Raw genomic sequence first — 6,559 nt, forward strand, 5'->3', positions numbered from 1 at the left:
ATGTGCAAATGACAATTGCCTATCTTTCCTTTGTTCATTACCAGCATGTCAACTGTGTACTGCAGTCAGTCCTTTTGACATGCTCTAAAAGGAGCACGGCCTGGAGAAGGGTGGGACGGCAACTCTAGGTTCATTCTTTCTGCATCTCCTGTAGTAAGTTAGTTTTTTCTGCAGCAATATCTTTTAGGCCACTTAATGAGCTTGGCACAGATCAACCCCTGCTGAGTTAGGACTTGACCTGGGGTCTCAGAATTAAGGAGCTTTCAGAGGAAACAAAAAAGGGTTCACAGATTACAGGGACTATGTTAGCTCTAAGCCCCCACACCCACATGCAAGCCAGGTTCTGCATTTCCTTGTGTTTTACCTTGCTGACATGTTCACACACTTACTTGTCATGGTTTAGCTAGGTCACTTATCAGTGAGATAGAGAACACATTAATGTTAGCCTTAGCATGGATGCAATTTTCTTTTCACGAGCAATATGACATCCCCCTTCCCCAACACTATATACTGTTGTGGCACACAGCGATTGTACTGCTGGCAAAGGCATATGTTCATGTTTTTAAAACAAGATGCTAGCAGAAAGATGACAAATGTGCTGCCCATGGAAGAGCTGAAAGGTTTGGCACAGACTTCAAGGTGAGCTCATTCGAGGTAGATTTTTCCTTTTAGTGTGTAACCTGTGGGGATATTTATCCAGCTTCACTTGATACTGTGGAACATTGTTCTTAAATTTTCCAGTGAATGTGATGTACCTGAGTTAACAAAAGCAGGCTTATTTAGCTAAACTCAGTTCCCAGAGCCAGGTCAGAGGGTGCATTTAATCTCTGGAAGGGGGCAGCAAGATAGGAATGTGAGCAATCTGTAAGGTGTTCTTCATAGTAGGTTGTCTGTGGTAGGAAAAAGTATCAAATTATTTCTCTGGACTCATACCAATTCCAGGCACTGTATTTCCACTCCCTCCCAGCATCTGAAAAAGTGAAAAATAAAAGGATATATAGCACATACTTCTAAATATAGTTATGTATCTACTGCAGTTCTAGTAATACCTGTTTATTGGGGTCCAAATAGATATGCAGGATGCCCTAGAAGCATAGGCTGAAGATGTTCAAAAGGGGCTAGTAATTCCAGGAGCCTGGTTTAGCTGCGTTAAAGGGGACCTTAATTGTGGAAAGTGGTGAGCAGTTTCCCTCTGGTAGTGAGGTCTGTCAAAGATTTTCAGGCTGGGCACTCAAAATCGTGAGTCATTTGGGACAGTTTGGATCATGCCAAGGAGGCCCTCTCTGTGTTATCACAAGGTCTTATAATGGATGAGGCAGACAGCTGATTTATCAAACCCAGTGTTGCCACCCAGAGGCAAGTCTGAGAAACTTCAAAGCAACGCTTTGCCTATCTGCCTGAGTGTGAAGTGCTGAATGCAAGGGTCATCATTTCTTCCCGAGCCTTGGCACACTCAGTCCTGAAGGCTAGCACTGAAGTATCCAGATGCTTTGCCTAGAGCTTGTGTCTCGCAAGCTCTGAAGAGTTTGGTCACATGCAGAACTTGCACAACATGACAGCCCATCACGGAAGAGTTAAGTTTCATGTGATCCTATTGTTCCTGTTTCTCACCTAGCTCTCGAGCTGGCAGGTAGCTTGGCAACGGCGCCTGTTCTTTGAACTTCATGCTATTTCGAAACCCAAATGCAGTTGTTTCCTTTAGGCAGGCAAGTTTCTTTGGGTAGATGTGGCATCTTTTGTTAGACCAACTGAGTAGTTGGAAAAAAGTTCTTTGCAAGTTTTCCGGCATAATCACCTTTAGGCGTAGGGAGTCTCTGCTGTACTGAGACTCCAAGGAATGAGAGAAGCTAAAAGTGTGGCAGGATGTCAGTGAGACTGTTTCTTTTAATCGCTTGGCTGTTTGCCAGGCAACTCGGGGTACAAAGCCTGACAACACTCCTATGGGGTTGTAAGCAGTTGTGTCCCCAGTTTGCACCTGAAGCAGCAGAAGCCCAGACCTGGCCCAGACATAATGCTGCCAGGTAACGGAGGTCATAGGAGAGGGCAGTGTTCAGCTGCGCTGTCTCATGGATGTGCTCATGTGCCTTCTAAGAGTTCTGCTTCCCATTTTTTTCTCTAGTGATAAGATCCCCCTGCATCCATTATGGGCCATTCTTTTCCCCTGTTGGTTTATGCCAGAGCACTTGCATTGCTTTATTCATAGCCATAGGAGACGAGCAAAGAGCTGCTCAACACTTCCTTGATGGGCCCCTGCTTACTGAGGTCTGTTACCAGCCTGTGAACCCAGTGCTAAAAAACTAAAAAGAAGTGGACTCGGGCTTAGATGCTAAGCTAGTGCAAGTGTTGTCCCCATTATTAGTGCCCAAAGAAGTGCCAGGTCATTAGTGGAAACGTTGACTAGTTTGGGATAGCAAAGCTAGGACTGTTTGGTATAATGGCTGGACTGGCTGTCTCTCAGGTTCAGCTTTGGGGTTCTCATCTCTTTGTCACTTTGCCTCATCTTGGAAAGTCCATTGTCAGGTATTTTGTGCTATTAAAACACTCACCTTCTTTTCTTGATGCCTGTATTCCTGGTTCTCCCACCCCACTCTGGTTCTAAGCCTGCATATCTCTTTCCTTACACAGGTATTTAATGTGTTGTTTTTGCATTTGTTTTGTTGCAGGGTTGATGATCCCTGAGCAGCTCTGGTTTGCTGGAGTCACTTGGGAACGCAGATTCTGGGGAGGTTTGGTGATGGCCAGGCCACTTGTTAGTCCTCAGCTGCTCACACTAGGTTCTAGCAGCGGGGCTGTTCCTTAATGGTGGATGCCTTGCTGAATTATAGGTTCAAGTGTGAGCTGTGCTGCTTTTGTTATGAAAAGGATGCTCTAAAGTGCTTGCAGCTCAATGTAGAGTTGCTCAGGAATGTTGCTGCTGCAGGTTTCTTCCTTTCTTCCCCCACACTCCTTCAGAACAAACAGGATCCCCTGCAGGGATCTCTGCCAGGTAAAGCAGATGTACCTTCTGAGTAAGATACCTAACCAGAGAGGGCCTGGAGGGTCTCCTTTGGAGCTACGAGGGTAGTTTCATTCCCTGTGTGTGAATCTTTTTTGACCTGGCTCCCAAGATGTGTTGTAGGACCATACAGTGAATTAATGAAACTTCATTAAAGGTTTGAGGAAGCTGAAGCACCTACAGTGTCACTGCAGCTTAGTGCCACGATCCAGACATCTGGAAATACCTGATGGCTCAGAAAGGTAGTCCATATCCAATATAAATTAAGAGGAGGAATCACAGTGCTGCTGTGATGGGTCAGCTTTGGCCAACAGCCAGCAAACAGCAGGTCCAGCTACAGCAAATGGGAGCTTCTTTAGCCATCAGGACTCCTAAGGCAGGGCCAGGGATCCCTGCCAAAGGGGCTTGTTCCACACTGGACAAGGAGGTTTGTGCATAGGAGCACCCCTCCCCCCCCCCCCCCCCCCCCCCCCCCCCCCCACACACACACACACACACACTTTGCTGGGGAATCTCAAACGAGGCTGCTGAGCTGTGGATTGCAGAGGTGTTACACTGAAGAAAAGGCACTGCTTTCCTGACATCAGCTCCTCTCCTGGGAGGTATAACAGGTACCTGTGCATTTGAAAGCAGCTGCCTGCATTTTTCTCATATGCTTAGCTGCCTTGTCTTAGCACCTCTTTAATCACAGCCAAGGGGACCACAGGGCTGGTGGTTGAATGCAAGCGCTGTGAGAACGGCCAGTGCAAATATGCCCTCTGCTCTGGAGGCCACCCAGGGGCGTTTGAGTGAGGGGTGGCCTTTTGCTTGGGTTCCCTTCCTCCCCATCTGCTTGCCATCACTCACAAAGTGAAACGGGTGAGCATGGCAAGCAGTATGACCCCACTCCCAGGCCTAGTTGGCCTTGGGTCCTGTATGCACACAAACGTGCTCCAGTTCAGTGACACTGCTGCAATCCGCTGTGTAAGCACTCCTCCTTGCTTAATACAGCCTAACTTAAATCTGTTCCTCCTTATCTGAAACCAAACTGAAGGAAACCTGACTTATGCTGCTCTTACAGAATGTGTTTTTCCAGCTGCGTCCTCTTTCTAATGGCTGGTAGAGGCCAGGCTGTAGCTCCCCAGAGCTCCCCCTCCATGCAGCTGGGTCTTTCTATCTCTGCCTTTGGTCCCTGCAGAGCGTGGGTGGCCGTCAGCACTGTTCATGAGGTCTGCGTAGTGACAGATTTCACAGTGCCTCTGAAGGGGCTTGGCTTCATGACCCCTGTCTTTGTACGGGGTGCTCACCTGCCGAGGTGACAGAGAAAGGGGAGGCAGCATCAGAGCATCACAGATGGCTCTTCCCACCCTCTCTGGTTCCAGATTTTCATTCTGTTGAAGGAGCAAATGCAGCAATAAACAAAGGCTTGCCCCAGGGGGCCTCACACACAGTGGTCAGGGGTGCAGAGAGAGACAGGGCTTTGGTATGTCACCCTTGTTTGCATTCGTGGTTGGTACATGTGTATGCACATGTGTTAACATGTTAGTATGAGCATGTGCGGGGCACAGGGTGCCTCCATGTGTGTGTGGGTCTGTTTTGGGTGGAAGGAGTGGTAACCCCAGTGTTATCATTACATGTCATGTCCATTGCTCTGTACACGTGTGTGCACATACAGGCCCCGCCTGGAAAACGGGAGCATGGGTGGATAAGTCTGCAGGTTTGTTCTGCCCTGTCAGTGTGGATTATCAGTGGACTAGAGCTGTGTCCCTGGGCACCAAGTCCCTTCTCATCAGGACGAGTGATTGGGCAGCAAGCAAGATCCTCCTCCCCAGCTGCTCCAGTTCCAGTGTGGTCCATTCTCACCCAGTGCAGTTTTAATCTGCCAGGCCCCTGCGGAGCCTGTTGGCGGTGGATGAAAAGTGAGCCACATGTTTGCGTTCATACAAACAAGGTCATTTGTTACATCTAGGGGACCAAGTTGGCCTGGTGGAAGGCAGCTGTGGGGTACAAATGCTCTGGAGAGGAGTGTGAAGAGGCCCAAATAATGCCCTGGTTTGTGATGGGGCAGAGGTATCAGGTCCTTTTTTGTCATCATTGGGATTGGCCTTGCACTTGCCCCCTGGCTCAGCTGTTTTCAAAGGGGCTGCGCCTGAGGGTCTGGAGACATGACCCCTGCTGTAAAACGCATTCACTAAAGAGGACTAACAAGCAAGCTCGCCATGAACTCTGTCTAGAATAGAGGAGAAGGCAAGCTGCTCTGGTCCAAAGCTGGGCTCCTTGCATGCCGTTGCTCTAGTTAAAATGGTGCAGCCACCCTGCAGTGCAGAGGTATTCCAGAGTGGCTAGCACACTAACTAGCCTTGTATGGACCATATTTTTATTGGTATAACCTATGGTTTTACAGACAGGGCCTTTGAATCGTGCAGCTAGTTCAGTAACCCCTGCCCCCTGCATAGCTATACCAGCAAGGCTTTCAAGCACAGCCCAAAGAACAGGCTCAGAGGGGGGTTGTCTACAGACCAAAGACTCATTTGTGATTCTCACATATACAGCGATGACCTGAGAAGTGTCTTCCCTGGCAGGCATAGGCACTGTGTGCTGGGGCTGAAGTACCTCACATGCAGGAATGCTGGCCTGTCTAACGCTTGCTGGCTTCGGTGATTATTGAAGGCCGCTGGGGAGGAGGGGGTGGGCGGTGTCCTTAAATAGTTTGAAAGAGTTCAAAAGTTTAAATGGGGAAAATCTGAAGCTGTGGAGTCTCTCAGGCATAGCCATGCAAAGCGCAGACCCTGGCCTGTCCTAGCACTGGCATGGGGAGGGTTATAACAGCTGTCCTTTCAGTGGTTGGCTGGTTTGCTCAGCCCAGTGCCAGAGGAGAAAGATTCCCCCATCCAGCGGTGGTGGCTTTTTGTGCCAGTAAAAATGCCAAGCCGCACAGGTGAGAGAAGGCACTTACATCCTGAAACACGAGTGGATCCTGGTGCCCAGGGTGATGAGCTGTCTCTGCCCCACTGGGACACGTGTTAGGGCAAGGCGACTGGAGGACCCCAGAACATGTTAACAAGTGTTGCTTCTCCTATGCCCAGAGCTTGCCAGGGGCTTGATGGGGCAGCAAGCAGGCAAAGTCCTTGCCCCAGTGCATTTGCCATCTTACGGCCAAAATCTTTCTCCCTCCTCCTGGGCTGATTCACTGTTGCTCTGCAACTTGTTCCATTATTTTCACCAGTGCCAAGCAGGGGTTAGTTAGTGAGAATGGCACATAAGGTGACAGTGCTGCAGTGCCCTGGTGCACAGCTGTGCTGTGGTGTGTTGGGCCCTGGGTGGGTGTTCACTCCTGTGCAGCCAGCACAGCTCTTGGGCACCGTTGCAACCCTCTCCAGGGCACCTGCAGGGAGGTGGCTGTGGCTCATAGGCCTGCTCCAGGGAGGAAGGGATGGCAGACCTCGGTTGTGAGTCTTCTTCCCTTTGCATTTGCTATCAGGACATCAGTCCAGCAAAGTCCAGTGACGCTTGTGCAAGGCAAGAGTGCCCCCGGCTGCCAGCACTCACCTTCTGCATTAGGCTAATGATTAGACCCTGGGAATT

Source organism: Crocodylus siamensis, chromosome 6, assembly GCF_052110815.1.
Source record: "Crocodylus siamensis isolate JL-2025a chromosome 6, ASM5211081v1, whole genome shotgun sequence".
NCBI lineage: Eukaryota > Metazoa > Chordata > Crocodylia > Crocodylidae > Crocodylus > Crocodylus siamensis.